The following is a 17,713-nucleotide window of genomic DNA, read 5'->3' as shown; positions in this document are numbered from 1 at the left end:
AAGACGTCCGATATCTGTAATGAGGGGTGAGCGCCCAAGCCCACGATGTCCGGACGTGGTTTCACCTTGATTTCACCACGTGTTGTAGACACTTGCCACAGCACTCCTCGACCACCTCGCTTGCGGTGCAGTTTCCGAAATGCTCGTGCCGAGCCCCCGAAGCATCACAATCTACCCTCTGTCAAACTCACAAGGGGACCCTCCATACTGTAAATCAGGGATTTTGATGCGCTTCAAATATGTTTTAGAGGCACCTTCCCTGAGTACCTGGCTACCCGGTTGTTTAGCGACAGGCCCTGGTTTTTGAGAAAGTCGATTTTGAAGTTAATGGCGCGCCTTGTATACCCATAACATTACACATATTTCGAGAAAGTCAGCGTAGCGCAATGGTAAAGGTTCACGGCTACCGCGCTGGAGGTACCGTGTTCGGATCCTTTTTACTTCAAAATCGACCGAAATTTTCAATTTTATTTCAACGAATATCAACAAACAGTGTAAGATGTGTGAAATTATAAAGACATATTCAGTTATTAATTTTTTCAAATATTCATTCCGTTTGTGGTGCGCAGTTGGAGTTCCAAATGTGCGTAAAACGGTCGCTTCTTGTATTACCTGAAATCGATATCCGCCCATTATCGTCCCCTCTTCCGTGAATACCGTTGGCCATAACGGCAGTCCCAGCTCCCAGGTTAATGAGAATGCGAGTTGCATTTCTTTACCTTCGCATCTAACTACATCGTCAGTTGCTCGCAAAGCGTCTCCATTACCGTGTGTTAGAAAAATTCTGTGAAATGGATGAACCAAGTGTTTCTGCAGTAGTGCAGCCAGAAGAAGATCCACAAGTGGAGGAGTTGAACGAAGAATCAAAAGGCGAAGTCACAAATGCCATTAAATACGCCGAAAATCTACCCCGCGATTTGAATGTCGTAACGAATACACCGCCTAGCGTGATCTCTACCAAATCCGTTACAATTGGCGATGAGATATGTATTGCAGTACAGGATCTCTTGGCAGAAAGACATCATTATTGATGATGAATTGACAGATTTCAACGAAGAAGATGAACTGGGAGAATACGCTGAGTTGCTGGAAACATACGTTATATTACAGATATACAAAGCATGCAATGAACTTCAAAATCGATCTTCTCAAGAACCAAGGCCCGTCGCTAAGAAACCGGATAGTCAGGTACTCAGGGTAAGTGACTGTACAACATATTTGAAGTGCATTAGAATCCGTGATTCACAGTAAGGAGGGTCCCCTTGTCAGATAGATAAAACGCTTTCCCTACTCTACATACGCACTCTTGCGCATCTTTCTGTCCTACTGGGTCACTTAGCCACTTTCTGTAAGTCATTCTTCAATGCGACCGTGGCTCATCTCCCTATGACCACGACGAGCTTAAGAAGTAGCTCTTACAAGGCTTCTTTTGATACGTTTTATTTACATTTCTTGGTAGGAAAAACAGATTTATTAGCTTTGCCTGTTCACTTGGGTGCCTAGTCATTACATTTTGATTTCGTTTTGTTTACGAATCTAAATACCCAGAAAATGGTCCAGTCCTCCTGAATACACCAGTACTATTAAGAGCACTGTACGTTCAGTAAGAGTCGAATAAAGATCGTGATGCGAGACTTGCTCAAGAACATCAGATCTTAACTCGTCCTTTCGAAACTCGTTCTGAAAGAGAGATGCAAAGTACTCCGAGAGTGTCATGCATATCTCGCTCCTCTGAACCTTTCACTCGCAGAGGGTTAAAGTTACTTCTCTCCAATGTAACTTCACAGAAGCAGAAATTATGTTGAGAATTGGTGCCGGCGAGCGATTTTTTATGCATCAAATCCTGCTTATTCCTACCGCTTTGCCGTTTCCCTTTAAAGGTGTGCAATCCCCAGTCAGCTTATGTTGTGCCATGACCATAAATAATGCACAAAGTCAGACACAGGATGTTGCTTGTGTGGACCTTGGTGCCAGTTGCTTCTTACATGGCCAGTTCTGCTTGGTTGTAAAGCAAACAAGCCCTTCATTCAAGCCCCCAATCATACTGCTTCAAACGCTGTACACAAAGGTGCTTTATAAGTCAAACGTAAGTCCCAGACTTAAAAAGTATTAGGCGTAGCTCTAAGTAAATACCCTGTAAGGTGGTTATAATTTTGCACCTTACAAGCACTCATCCACATACGTTTCCATGATCTACAACCAAATTAAGTGTTATTTGATAGGTAGTACATCGTATATATGAATATTCAAAGGAAACTGACATTGTCATGTACGCCTTGTAAATAATTGTTAACACTTATTGCATGAAAGGTGACAGAGTGTTTTTATTACCATACTAGTAGAGGTTGGAATGACAGTGGAAATGAAACAGCCGACGGAACTCAAGCCCTGGGTGGAAGGCCCACCCATGTGTGTCGGTCCTGCTTAACACAGTATTTTCACGCTGGCAATCCTTGTCGCGCAGCCATAAATCGATCAACAGCTCCAAAACCTAAGAATAGGATGCACTCTACCTTTTCGGGGACAGCTGGGCTTAGAGAACGGGTGCTGTGTGCTTAGGTAAAGTTACGACTTTGCTCTAAACTGCTAGTGCACTGTTAGCAGGGTGCCCTGCGGGATTTCAGCGCCGCACTATCTCCCAGACAGAGCAGCCAGCAGCCTAGGGGCGACAGGGAATAATAACGTCCAGGGGCTGCAGCGCTATAAATAGCTTAACGTTCAGACTGCAGCAGGCCACAACTCCTCGGAACCCACAACACGCGCGCCAACATTCCAACTGTTCACACGGCAGCAGCTGCGCCGTCACTCAACCGTTCGCCCACCTCCACTCCTGAGGAATCTCCACAGCCCAGCATACAGAATCGCGGAGCTGTGGTTGACTTTGGATAGCCACTGCGGCTGGCGAGTTACACTGCTGAACGCGCTGTCTGGTGAGTGCTGTTTGCGTTTGCGTTGTATGTGCCACTTTCTACAACCGATCTCAGAAACACGAACTCGACTAGTGCAGTCATAAGCAGCGTCAAAAGAAGAAGGCAAAAAAAAATTTTCGCTTTGTAGGTTTACTAGTTTTACCATTTTTGAGCATCCTAATATGAAAATGTTTATACTGTGTATTACACTGCTTTGAAACAGCCTGACAGATGAAACCCGTGTGTAGAAACGGGACTCAAACCTGGGACATTGCCTTTGGCGCATCAAGAGTCTGCCATTGATAGCTGAGTCAGCAAGTGCGATGCCCTTGAAAGACGACGTCCAGCGTTTGTGGTCCCGGCGAAGCACATTTAAACTGCTGGAAACATTTAGAATTCTAATATTATCAAAGTAAATATACAATGAAGCTACAAAGAAACCGGTGTTCAAATACATTGATATGTAAACCGGCAGAGTACGTCTCTGCGGTCGGCAACGCCTATATAAACAACAAGTGTCTGGCGCAGTTGTTAGACCAGTTGATGCTGCTACAGTGTCAGGTTATCAAGATTTAACTGGGTTGGAACGTGCTTTTATAGGCGGCGCACGAGCGATAGGACACAGCATCTCCAAGGTAGCGATGAAGTGGGGATTTTCACATGCAACAATTTCACTAGTGTATTGTGAATATCATAAATCCGGTAAAACATCATACATCCGACATCACTGCGGTCGGAAAAAGATCCTGTAAGAATGGGACCATCGACTAACAAAGAGAATCGTTCAACCTAACACAATTGCTACCCTTCCACATGTTGCTGCAGATTACGATGCTGGGCCATCGACTGGTGTCAGCGTGAGAAGAATTAAACGAAACATAATCGATGTGGGCTTTCGGAGCCGAAGGCCCACTCTGGTACCCTTGATGAGTGCACGACACGAAGCCTTACGCCTCGCCTGGGCCCGTCAACAACATTGGACTGTTGATGAATAGAAACATGTTACATGGTCGGATGAGTCTCGTTTCACATTTTATCGAGCGGATGGGTGCGTACGCATATGGAGCCAACCATATCCGCAGCTGATATCCGTTTGACCTACGGCAGCGCCACGTAGCGGGCCAACCAAGCGCTATCTGGTTTCCGCCTTCAAGCTAGACAAGTTTCGTTCTTTGTAGTTTTTTCGTTTGACGCTTATTTCGTGAGACATTTGGCCCGGTCACGATCAATGGACCACTCTGTAGAAGTGGGGCCGCCCGCAGAGTCGTATTCAGCCTGTTTACATATCTCTGTAATTGAATACACGTGGCTATAACAGTTTGTTTGCCTCTTCAGTGTACATAGATGGTGTAAACGGTAGAAGCTGTAAAAAAAGTGCTACTAGTAGAACATAAGTAATTGATTTGAAACGTCTAGTAACAAGCTTTTCAATTTAATTCGCTTGTCCAAAAAAAAAAAAGAAAAAAAGAATGTTCACCTCGGGACAATGTTTTTGGAAATGTAGATATTACCGCTGTGTATGCAGACATAGCGAGCGCGAGTCGCAAACACGTGGGCCACAACGACCTTCGTGGTTGAGTCACTGTAACAATCGGATCGTCGGCAGACGTCGAGTTACCTTTGCAGATGTTGTTGCAACTCTGTTAAGCGTTAGGACGGAAAGGAGATTTGCTATCCCTGAACTATGCGATGTTCATTTAGTTATGCGAGGCAAATGGTATTTGGAGGGTAGCTGTGCGAATTTATCGAGAAGCTTCCCACAACAAAAACAGTCAGAACGATCGACGTTTGTCGCTGTTCACCAAAGGTTGGAATCGTCATAATTCTCTACATTTACTCGATTATTTTGCGACTCATTCGTTACAAAGTACAGTAGTTATCTTTATCCTTAATTCTGCATGCAAAACGTATTGCCCGTTTTGATATCATTTCATTAAGCAAATCACGACAAAATACAGCTTACAACTACGTACTTAATTTTCGTAGATTGAGAGACATTTGCTCTTCACTACCCCAGGCGGAAGGCAGAAGCCCACTTCGCGAATGACGTAGGTTGAAAGCCGAGGAACAAATTGTGGACCGCATACGGGAAGAACCTACTCAGCTACTATAAGGATCGCCTGCCAGGTGGATGTATCGCACACTGTCGTTCATCGAACTTTGAAATAGGAGCTCCTGCAGGTGTACCATATTCAACGCGTAGAAGCGTTGGAAGAGCAAGATTTTCCTCCGCGCTGAGAATTCTCAGAGTGGTTTTCATTACAAAGCGAACAGCATGATTTTGTACACAAGAAACACACTTTCATTGTCATTTTTCCGTAAATGCATGGGCTGCTTTAATCGGTGATTACAGTACTGGGCCTTACGTTTTACCTGACTCGTAACATATACCGAACCTATGTAGGGGAAACATTGCTACCTGCTTTATTAAAAAAAAATATGCCGCTAGCCGTACGTCATAACATATGGTTCCTCCACGATGGTGCTTCATCCCAAATTGGTCACAGAGAACGAAGATTTATGAATAGACGATTTCCAGGAGATTGTGGTCTACGTCGGTGGCCAGCACGCAGTTCTGATTTAAATCCACTGGAGCTTTACATGCGGGACCATTAGAAGGAACTTTTTTAGGCTCAGCAAATAAATCATGTGGACGAACGTACGCAGAGTATTTTCGGTGCTGCCAATACCATAAAGGCAAATGTGCGTGTGTGTGAACGAGTGCGACCAAAATGGTTCCGTCGTAATAAAGCATGTGTGCGGGGCCGGGTAGCTGCGCGATCTAAGGCGCCTTGTCACGGCCCGCGCAGCTCCCCCCGTCGGAGGTTCGAATTCTCCCTCGGTCATGGGTGTGTGTGTACTGTCCTTAGCGTATGTTAGTTAAGTTAGAGCAAGTACTGTGTGAGCTTAGGGACCGATGACCTCAGCAGTTTGATCCCACAGGCTATTACCACAAATTTCCCAATTTCCAAGCATGTGTTGAATCGAACAGTGGGAATTTTTAACACTTATTGCAGTATTGGTGTAACAGGAAACAAAGTAATTTCATTTTCGTTACGGTACTGTTGTAGAAAAGGAAAATAATATGAAGTTAATATTCGTTACGGAATTGTTGTAGGAGGAGGAAACACTTAACGAACAACAAAGTTACATGGTAACTCGTTAATTTTGTCGTAAGGGAAACACATTTTATTTGATGTTAGCTTTTCTTTGCTACCACTACCTTCGTTATGGTAACGTAAAAGAGAAAAACGGCTGACTATACTTAATTCACTGACGTGTTTACATTGTCTGTTCCCAGCCGCGCGTCCCGGAGTAGCACACGTCTCGTGTTCACACTGCTCTGGTTCCTTCCTTATTTTAACTGACCGCCGCGTCGGTATCGCTAATACACAAGCAAGGTGCGTGCCATCAGCTGACAATATAAACAGAAATACGGCTGCTATCAAACCTACAAATATCTGTCTTCTAGAAACTCAAAAATAAAGAGGTGATATAACGGCGTTGTTTGCAGTAGTTAACAAAAACCTCGAAACGTTCTTGGCACATTTACTTCAAGTTTTTACGCTGTAACCTTGCTCTAGTAAATTAACACACACACACACACACATTTCTACACCAAGAAGAAATGCACGTGATGAAAGGGTATTCATTGGAGAAATATATTATACTAGACCTGACATGTGATTACATTTTCGCGCAGTTTGGGTGCATAGATCCTGAGAAATCAGTACCCAGAACAACCACCACTAGCCGTAATAACGGCCTTGATACGCCTGGGCATTGAGTCAAACAGAGCTTGGATGGCGTGTACAGGTACAGCTGCCCATGCAGCTTCTACACGATACCACAGTTGATCATGAGTAGTGACTGGCGTATGCTGACGAGCCAATTGTCGGCCACCATTGTCCATACGCTTCCAATTGTAGAGATCTGGAGAATGTGCTGGCCAGGCGGGTCGTAACACATCTGAAATGTAATGTCCACTGCTCAAAGTCCCGTCATGCGAACAAGAGGTGACCGAGACGTGTAACCAATGGCACCCCATACCATCACGCCAGGTGATACGCCAGTATGGCGTTGACAAATACACGCTTCCAATGTGCGTTCATCGCGATGTCGCCAAACACAGATGCGACCATCATGATGCTGTAAACAGAACCTGAATTCATACGAAAAAATGACGTTTTGCCAATCGTGCACGCAGGTTCGTCGTTGAGTACACCATCGCAGACGCTTCTGTCTCTGATGCAGCGTCAAGAGTAACCGCAGCCATGGTCTCCGTGCTGATAGTCCATGCTGCTGCAAACGTCGTCGAGCTGTTCGTGGAGATGTTTGTTGTCTTGGAAACGTCTCCATCTGTTGACTCAGGTATCGAGAGGTGGCTGCACGATCCGTTACAGCCATGCGGATAAGATGTTTGTCATCTCGACTGGTAGTGATAGGAGGCCGTTGGGATCCAGCACAGCGTTCCGTATTACCCTCCTGAACGTACCAATTCCATATTCTGCTAACAGTCATTGGATCTCGACCAACGCTAGCAGCAATGTCGCGATACGATAAACCGCAATCGCGATAGGCTACAATCCGATCTTTATCGAAGTCGGAAACGTGATGGTACGCATTTCTCCTCCTTATACGAGGCATCACAACAACGTTTCACCAGGCAACGCCGGTCAACTGCTGTTTGTGTATGAGAAATCGGTTGGAAGCTTTCCTCATGTCAGCACGTTGTAGGTGTCGCCACTGGGGCCAACCTTGTGTGAATGCTCTGAAAAGCTAGAACGTTTCGAGATCTTTGGTAACAACCGTAAGCAACGTCTTGTCTTTATATAGATGCACTTTGCATGGGGCTGGTTGAGTATGCTGAAGTGCTAATCATTCGCATATCCATCCGTGTAGCACACTGCATCCTGATTGAACCACTGGTGTTTGGTATATGGCGTCTTTATTATGTTCCAGATTCAGTGTGCAGAAGTGTGGCTTTTACTTAAGTAAAATATAGTAGTAATAATGACGTGATTTCTTCTGTTTGTTGCAGACCTGTTAATCCAAACTGTGAAGCCCTTCAGACGACGAGGACCTCTGATTCACTTCACCCAGGTGAGAGAAAAAAATTAAAATAAAATATATAATTTACCATGCTGATGAGCCACTCATTAATGCACACCATTCGTCCGAGCCGAAAGTTCACGTGCATAGATAAAGCGCCTGTAATGTCATCAATATACTGTGTTTGATACAGTCGTCATTGCTTAAAGTTTGTGATACTGCGTTGCTAATGTATTAGGCCATGACCCAAGGAGACACTCGCCGATGATTTTGAAACTGTTTTAAGTGGAAACTCGGCGAAGCAAACAACTTATGAAAAGCTGCTGAAATGTAATCCACTATACCATGTTTTTACGTTTTGTGAACTACACCTCTAAAACAATTATCTAACCTCTGAACCATTTTGTCACTTAATGAAGACCAGAGTGCAATATTTTCAGACACTGCACGTAACAGCATTACGTGCATCGATGCTTAAGTTTCTGCTAATATTATACACTCACCTCTGTCCGACAGGTCATTCAGATACAACACGAACAATAACAGTCTTATCATACTTCCTGGAACATAGCAGAATTTCTGTCTAAATATGTCAATGACTCTGCATTCGAGAAAACATGCTGCATCTTCCCTAACAATAAATCTTCATTCCACTCACACATTTCGTTTGGTAACCTGTACGATCGTATTTCTCGCAATAAGCCTAGGTTTGGTACCATGTCAAGTACTTCCCGACAGCCAACAAATACGGCAACTACATTACTGCAACGATCCTTGGCTTTCAGGATGTCACGTGCTAAATGCTCGAATTAAGGATGTTTCACTAATCCAAGCTAGCTGATACGGAGGTGTTTTTTTATTCTCGATGGAGGTTTTCTTTACACCTCAACAAGTTTGATCTGATAAAATGTTTTTGGATTTAGAAGAGGTGGGTGTCAAGGATATTGGATGGTACTTCTGTGTATCACTTCTGTTCCACGTCTTGTAGGCTTCTATGACCTTCCAGCTGCTGAGCGCAATGTCTGATTTACGGTATTTTTGGTTAAAAGAGGGATTAACTCAGCCGCAAGTTCTTTGTAGAATCTAATAGGATTTCCATCAGGCCTTAAGCTTGTTTCAGTTGGAGCCAGTTCAGCTATCTAGAAGAGCGAAAAATGAGCTGTGGCAGCAGTTCTGTAATCTCCTTTGAAAGTGTCATTCAGCATTCCTGCCTCGCTTTCCTACTCCCAGTTTCACTTTCTCTGTCGTCCCTGAGCGTGTAGATGCTATGTTTCGTGTCACTAACAAGCTTTAAACATGACCTGAATTTTAGATTTCATGAGAAGAATTCTGATGAGGTTTTGCTACGGTTGTCGTATACGGCCTCAGAAATTCCCTTGAGAGAACTAAGGTAGCTGTCCATACTCTACAATGCTAAGCTATGCTAGGCTTTGTTTTACACCTACTGTGCTACAACTCTACTTCTTTAAAAGTTTGCTCACACAATCTGTCTACCATGATAGGTCTCATGGTAGCATCACGAACTTTCCTAAGGTGTACAAGTGAATCCAGTCGTGTGCCATTTACTCATGTAAATTCCAGACATAGTTCCGCCGTATGTGTCTGTGCAGAGGTGAATTAATTGAGAGTGTAATCAAGATTCTGCTACACTACAACATTTGTTAACAACGAAATAGAATCCTGTTGCTTGTAAAAAATACGTTTAAATGCCACACATAACGTATGGACCACATTTACAAGGGAAACTGTTGTAAGTCTATAATGAGCAACAAGAAAACCTACTATGAGTATAAATTTTGTAAGGAATCAGCACCAGTAGTGTAGGACCGAATAAATATAAAATAACTGTCGTGTGTATCTGGCAAGGTAACTATGTCGTTGTTGTTGTGGTCATTAGTGGGAAGAATCCTTTCATGTAGCTCTGCTCGCTACTGTGTCCTGTGCAGCCCTTTTCATCTCTGTGAACAACCATAACCAAGGTCCATTTGAACCTGCATGGGGGACGTCCATTAATTATGTGGGAGATTGTGAGAAAATTTGGGCTCTCCCTTCACTCTTCGCGGGATTTGGTGAGATATGGTGAGACGCCCTCTCCGTCCCCATTAACTGCTGGTCATCTCACAGTTGGGTGAAAAGACATAAACATAAAACTTTTTATTTGATTTATAAATTGACTAAAACTCTTCAATAAAGTCATGTTCTATTTACTCTACTGGCCATAAAAATTGCTACATTAAGAAGAAATGCAGATGATAAACTGGTATTCATTGGACAAATATATTATACTAGAACTGACATGTGATTACATTTTCACGCAGTTTGGGTGCATAGATCCTGAAAAATCAGAACCCAGAACAGCCACCTCTGGCCGTAAAAACGGCCTTGATACGCCTGGGAATTGAGTCAAACAGATTTTGGATGGCATGTACAGGTACATATGCCAATGCAGCTTCAACATGATACCACACTTCATGAAGAGTAGTGACTGGCGTATTGTGACGAGCCAGTTGCTCGGCCACCATTGACCAGACGTTTTCAGTTGGTGAGAGATCTGGAGAATGTGCTGGCCACGGCAGCAATCGAACATTTTCTGTATCCACAAAGGCCTCATACACGACCTGCAACGTGCGGTCATGCATTATCCTGTTGAAATGTAGGGTTTCGCAGGGATCGAATGAAGGGTAGAGCCACGGACCGTAACACATCTGAAATGTGACGTCCACTGTTCAAAGTGCCGTCAATGCGGACAAGAGGTGACCGAGACGTCTAACCAATGGCACCCAATACCATCACGCCGGGTGATACGCCAGTATGGCGATGACGAATACACGCTTCCAATGTGCGATCTCCACGATGTTGCCAAACACGGATGCGACCATCATGATGCTGTAAAAAGAACCTGGATTCATCCGAAAAAATTACGTTTTGCCATTCGTGCACCCAGGTTCGTCGTTGAGTACACCATCGCTGGCGCTCCTGTCTGTGATGCAGCGTCAAGCGTAACCGCAGCCATGGTCTCCGAGCTGATAATCCATGCTGATGCAAACTTCGTCGAACCGTTCGTGCAGATGGTTTTTGTTATGATAACTTCCCCATCTGTTGACTCAGGGATCGAGACGTGGCTGCACGATCCGCTACAGCAATACGTCTGTAGCACGTCATCTTCGTGATGTAGCAATTTTAATGGCCAATAGTGTAAGAAGTATATTCAACAGTGTTTTTACAACAGGATTAAAAATACTTTATTTTAAACGTGCCATCCCTGAGTAGTAATTGGATGGAAAGACAGACAGGCAGAGATAGAAGGACAAAAATGCTCCACCAATGTTACTAACCGTATTGATGGATCCCTTAAAAATTTTGCTTTATTTTGTTATTAATATTCATGCTGATGATCTATGAATCTTATTCAAGAACCACACAAAGAGGCTTTAATATTTTCTCACTGAGTATCATTCAAACTATTAGTCCTACAAAAAAAAATAGAACAGGACCTCCTTTGTAGGAAATTTAATGTAGTTAAACATGGTGCTGGGGTACGTTTTCGCTAGAAGCCATGTTTTCGAATTATTCAAGAGAAACGAACAAAAGTCTTTTTCGAAGGCGTTTTTCTTGAAGAACTCGAGGAATAATGGTCTCAAGCGTATGTTGTTGTGGTCTTCAGTCCTGAGACTGGTTTGATGCAGCTCTCCATGCTACTCTATCCTGTGCTAGCTTCTTCATCTCCCAGTACCTACTGCAACCTACATCTTTCTGAATCTGCTTAGTGTATTCATCTCTTGGTCTCCCCCTACGATTTTTACCCTCCACGCTGCCCTCCAATACTAAATTGGTGATCCCTTGATGCCTCAGAACATGTCCTACCAACCGATCCCTTCTTCTGGTCAAGTTGTGCCACAAACTTCTCTTCTCCCCAATCCTATTCAATACTTCCTCATTAGTTATGTGATCTACCCATCTAATCTTCAGCATTCTTCTGTAGCACCACATTTCGAAAGCTTCTATTCTCTTCTTGTCCAAACTATTTACCGTCAATGTTTCACTTCCATACATGGCTACACTCCATACAAATACTTTCAGAAATGACTTCCTGACACTTAAATCTATACTCGATGTTAAAAAATTTCTCTTCTTCAGAGACGCTTTCCTTGCCATTGCCAGTCTACATTTTATATCCTCTCTACTTCGACCATCATCAGTTATTTTGCTCCCCAAATAGCAAAACTCCTTTACTACTTTAAGTGTCTCATTTCCTAATCTAATACCCTCAACATGCCGGCCGCGGTGGTCTAGTGGTTCTGGCGCTGCAGTCCGGAACCGCGGGACTGCTACGGTCGCAGGTTCGAATCCTGCCTTGGACATGGATGTTTGCGATGTCCTTAGGTTAGTTAGGTTTAAGTAGTTCTAAGTTCTAGGGGACTTATGACCTAAGATGTTGAGTCCCATAGTGCTCAGAGCCATTTTTTGAACCACCCTCAACATCACCCGACTTAATTCGACTACATTCCATTATCCTCGTTTTGCTTTTGTTGATGTTCATCTTATATCCTCCCTTCAAGACACTATCCATTCCGTTCAACTGCTCTTCCAAGTCCTTTGCTGTCTCTGACAGAATTACAATGTCATCGGCGAACCTCAAAGTTTTGATTTCTTCTCCATGGATTTTAATACCTACCCGGAAGCGTTACTAGTGACGAGAAATGGTGTGCCAGCCGCTGTGGCCGAGCGGTTCTTGGCGCTTCAGTCCAGAACCGCGCTGCTGCTACGGTCGCAGGTTTGAATCGTGCCTCGGTCATGGACGTCTGTGATGTACCTAGGTTGGTTAGGTTTAAGTAGTTCTAAGTGTAGGGGACTGATGACCTCAGATGTTAAGTCCCATAGTGCTTAGAGCCATTTGAACCATTTTTGAGAAATGGTGTCTTCATCCTAAGATAAGGAAAAGAAAGGAATGATAGAGCCCAAATAAAGCAGAAACTCCCAGTAAAAAGACATCAATTTGCTTCTGAACAACACTGACCATTCCACTGGTGACGAGAAATGGTATCTTCATGCTAACATGAGGAAAAGAAAGGGATTGTTAAGCCTAAACAAAGCCGAAACTCCTTGTACAAAGACCTGCGAACATCTACAGTGTTATGCATGTGGTGCAACAGCGACTGATTGCTTCCTCAAGGTGTAACCATCACTGCTCACATTTATTATCAACAACTGAGACGTCTTCCAGACGCAATCCAAGAATAACGCCCGGAAAGACTGCCTGAAGTTATGCCACTCGTTAATGCCCTCACCCACTCTCCTAGACTGATGAAAACACCGTACAGGAGTTAGGTTGAGAATCATTCCGCACCCACCTTATTAACCTGATGTTGCATCTTACTGTTTCACCTTTGCCGCTCTTTATCGAACAACTTCTAAGGAACTTCCTTTCCGGATGAAAATGCATTCCGATTACGGCTCGCCGAGCCCTCCGCCTCGAAACCACGTGGTTTCTATAGTCGTGGAGTTCAGTAGTTACTCCAGCGTTGGTAGATTCTTGAAAATAGTGAAGGAGAGTACATTTTTAATGAGTAGAGACTCTGGCATATGTATCTGTTGTGTTTATCAAACATATGACAAAACGCTATGAACTTATTCACCAACCAGATGTATTCCCTGAATTAAAAAGTTGACGTCAGATTATAACCCTCCCCTCCCTCCCCCCGCCCTTTAAATGAGTTTTGGTGATACTTTGTAGGATGCCTCGCTCTCCCCCTCAATTTTGAGCTTAGTGGACGTCCCCTAAATGTTTTCATCCCGGCATCTGCTTTATTATTTTTATATCCGACACTCCGCTCCATTATCAAACTGACGATTCCTTTATGCCTCATGATGTCTACTCTCAACCGATCCATTCTTATACTCGAGTTTTTCATATTTTTCTCCCCTATTCGATTCAGTACTTGCTCCTTTATTATCTGATATATTCTCATATTGAGCATTCTTCTGTAGCATTTCGAAAGCTTCTACCTGACTGAATGACTTATCATTTATGTTTCACCTCGGTAAAGGGCTATACTGAAAGTACTTTCAGAAAACCTTCCAAACAAATTTAAGTTGGGTGTTAACAGTTCCTTCTTTTTCAGAAATTTTTATCTTCCATTGTTTGAACTTTATAACTTCTCTACCTCGGCCTTCAGGAGATACTTTCCTGCTCAACTAACGAAACCATTCTCATAACTTTACCGTCTCATTCCCTAACTTATTCCTAACTTATTTGCCTCACCATGGACTGATTTAGTTCCATACAGATCATTAACCTACGTTTGCTGATGTTCTTTTCGACACACTATCCATTCCGTTCAGTTCACCTCGTACAAAACGACCACCCACATTCCATAACATTGACGTTCAAACCAACTGTCTTTTTTTCTTTTTCTTTGTGGTCTGCAGACCGAAGACTGGTCTCATGCAACACTCTATGCTACTCTATCCTGCTCAAAGCTCTTCACTCCGAATAACTACTGCAATTTACATCCTCCTGAATGTGCTTATTGTATTTATCTGTTTGTCTCCTTCTACTGTTTTAACCCCTCCAAACAACACACACACACACACACACACACACACACACACACACACACACACACACACACACACACACACACACGCGCGCATACATTTCCCTCCAGTACCAAACTACTGTTATTTTCATGTCTCAGAATGTGATCTATCAACCGATCCCTTCTTCTAGTCAAGTTATGTCACAATTATTTTTACCCCCAGTTTCATTCAGTACATCTGTAGCATCACGTTTCAAAACTTCTATTTTCTTCCACTGCAAATTGTTTATCGTCCACGTATCACTTCCATACAAAACTACACTCTATACAAATACTTTCAGAAAGACTACCTTACACCTAAATCTATATTCGACGTTAACCGATTTGTCTTCTTCAGAAAGTATTTTCTTGCCACTGCCAGTCTACATTTTGTATCCTCTCTATTTTTGCTGCACGAATAGCAAAATTCATCTATTACTTTAAGTGTCTCGTTTTCTAATTTAATTCCCTCTGCACCGCCTGTTTTAATTAGACTACATTCCATTATTTTTGTTTTGCTTGTATTCTCTTTTAAAGACATGCCCATTCAGCTTAACTGCCGTTCCGAGTTCTTTGCTGTCTCTGAGAGAATTACGAAGTTATCGGCATACCTCAGAGCTTTTCTTTCTTCTGCCATAAAGTCCCTACTCCGTATTCTTCTTTCGTTACCTTTACTGCTTGCTCAGTGCACACACTGAATAACATCCGGAATAGGCTACAACCTCGTCTCACTCCCTTCTCAACCATTGCTCCTGTAACCTCCCCCACCCGTCACATATCGACCTTAATGACACTGAAAAATTAAACCGCGTGTACCTGATGGAAATTTGGGACAAGCAGTCGTCACCTAAATTAATCTGTCGGTAAAGAGGGAGGAAGTGATACATCTAAATGAAAGGAAAAATGCAAATTAAATTGGTGGAAATTAATTTTGAAAGAGGGTTAAGTTAATAAAGAAAGTAAATAAGCGGTCGTTACGTTAACAATTAACTGGCGAAAATTAGGTATTTGAGATTTGGGGAAAATTACGGTCGCCAGTCCTATGGACAACTACTTAATAACTGAAAAAGAATGGTTAATGCACATATAATTAGCACTAAAAGCGTGGCAACTGAAGGTTGACACGTGTTGTGTGAAAACTGAATGTTTGTCAGAAGTAATAAATTTCGCTACACTCTGTCTTAATTTAGCAAAAGAATTAATAAAACCGGAAAATTGAAAGTTAATTTAGTGACTGAAATTAATAGTGAACTTTGTTTCTGAAGCACTACGAAATTAAATTAAATAAGGTTAGTCTTGGGCTACCTCAACAATCATCTTAAAAGCAACTTGAATCTACGCAATTTAGAAATAAGAGATTTAACTTTGAACTTTAATTAAATGATTTTGAACAATTATCAGTATTAAAATTTAGTACGTACCAAGCTGAGCTGCAGTCACAGGTAAGCTAAAATATGATAACAAAACTCGCGCTCTTAATTTGTGCTTGTGTAATCTAAATATAGTTATATTTGTTTACTGTAGCAAGCTATGAATACGTTAACTGAACTTTGAAATTAAAGCAGTGAAATGAAATGATATTACTTTAATGCTGGCGTTTGAATTTCAACGACTCTCCGGTTCATTTTGGAAAAGGAAGGCACCCTGCTTGGTAATGCAATTGGGACAATGAGCAACAAAGGTTCATGCTAAGTTGCTGTATTTTAGTGATGCAAATGGAACAGTTTGAAAAGCTGAGGTCTGCCATACAGTTCTAAAACTTTACGTGCTTTCAGTCCTCCTTGTTGGTTGATTGAAGGTTTGAAGTCGTCTGTCGAGAAGGTGGCGACAATCACTTAATGTCAGCCGTCGCTGTTGCAGAAATTGGATGTTGCAGCGCCTTCTTTTTGACACGGTCACCAGGTGGAACGGGCACTTGGTGTGTGCCAGCTAACGTTTCCCGTCCTCGAACCTGTGTCAGAAACTATCATAGGAAGAGCTAAATTACATGCTGCCAAACCCGCGAAAGCGCGGCAACTCGCGGGAGCGTCACTCCACACACCTGCTCCACCGCCGTACTCCAACCAGACTCTGCTGTGCCCGCGCTCCACGCGGCAGAGTTAACACTACCCAAGATCCTAACACTTCGGTTCTCCACACGACCTATCGATGTAATCGTTCGGTAGCATAGTTTTCCCTACGCAAGACACAGCGTAAAAATAAAAATAATATTTACAAAACAAACCAATTATAATCGACATTTATAATATATATATATATATATATATATATATATATATTATAAAACTAATGCACTATATAAAGACACAGAGATGTAATATCTTCAGGTAACAAAATAAGGAAAAAATTTGTAGTACAGTAGATGGAAATAGGACATGCATTTCCGGCCTTACACTCCACTTTCATGCACTTGGACTCATGTAACCGCTATCTGGTTTCTGTACAAGTTCTAAATAGCCTTTTGCTCCCTGTTCAAAATGTCAAATGTGTGTGAATTCTTATGGGACTTAACTGCTAAGGTCATCAGTCCCTAAGCTTACACACTACTTAACCTAAATTATCCTAACACACATACACCCATGCCCGTGGAAGGACTCGAACCTCCGCCAGGGCCAGCCGCACAGTCCATTACTGCAGTGCCCTAGACCGCTCGGCTAATCCCACGCGGCTTTGCTCCCTGAACTTTACCCCTATTACCTTCAGGTTTTCAAACAGGATTTTCCAGTCAATACTGTCAAAAGCTTGCTCTAAGTCTTCAAAGGCTATAAACGTAGATTTACCTTCCCCTAATTTCTCCTATAAGAGAAGCAGGTTCACTATTGCCTCTCGGCTTCCTACATTTCTCCGGAATCCTACTTCATCTTCTCTGAGGTCAGCTACTACCAAGTATTCCAAACTTCTGAAAAGAATTCGTGTTCGTGTTTTATAACCATGACTTATTAAACTGATAGTTCGATAAAAACGACACCTATCAACCTCTGCTTCCTTTCTGATTGGAATTATTATAATCTTCTTGAAGAAAACTGTCCAGATTTATTTGACAGCGATAGAAGAACCTATATTGACGGAAAAACTACAGGGAATAGGCAGGAACCGAGAAAAGAGTAGAAAAGGAATAGGTTCTTAGGTGTGCAAGAATCGAATCCAATGCAAATCGTCGTGAATTTACTCCGT

General features: G+C 42.7%; 1 protein-coding gene across 2 annotated transcripts in view; it reads left to right on the top strand.

Annotated features, from left to right (window-relative positions):
- LOC126106385 (connectin) overlaps nt 1-17,713 on the top strand; it is a 749,467-nt gene that overhangs the window by 479,350 nt on the left and 252,404 nt on the right. Inside the window, exon 1 of one of the 2 annotated variants that reach the window (XM_049912651.1) lies at nt 7,993-8,012. The exons of the other annotated variant lie outside the window; for it this stretch is intronic. The gene's annotated coding sequence lies outside the window, so the exon portion shown is untranslated. Of the gene's footprint in view, nt 1-7,992; nt 8,013-17,713 lie in introns of those variants that run through there. 2 annotated transcript variants of the gene reach the window in all.

The sequence above is a fragment of the Schistocerca cancellata genome, chromosome 10, assembly GCF_023864275.1.
Source record: "Schistocerca cancellata isolate TAMUIC-IGC-003103 chromosome 10, iqSchCanc2.1, whole genome shotgun sequence".
In the NCBI taxonomy this organism is placed as follows: domain Eukaryota; kingdom Metazoa; phylum Arthropoda; class Insecta; order Orthoptera; family Acrididae; genus Schistocerca; species Schistocerca cancellata.
The sequence above is the reverse complement of the archived record's forward strand: the minus strand, read 5'-3'. Positions and strand labels throughout refer to the sequence as shown.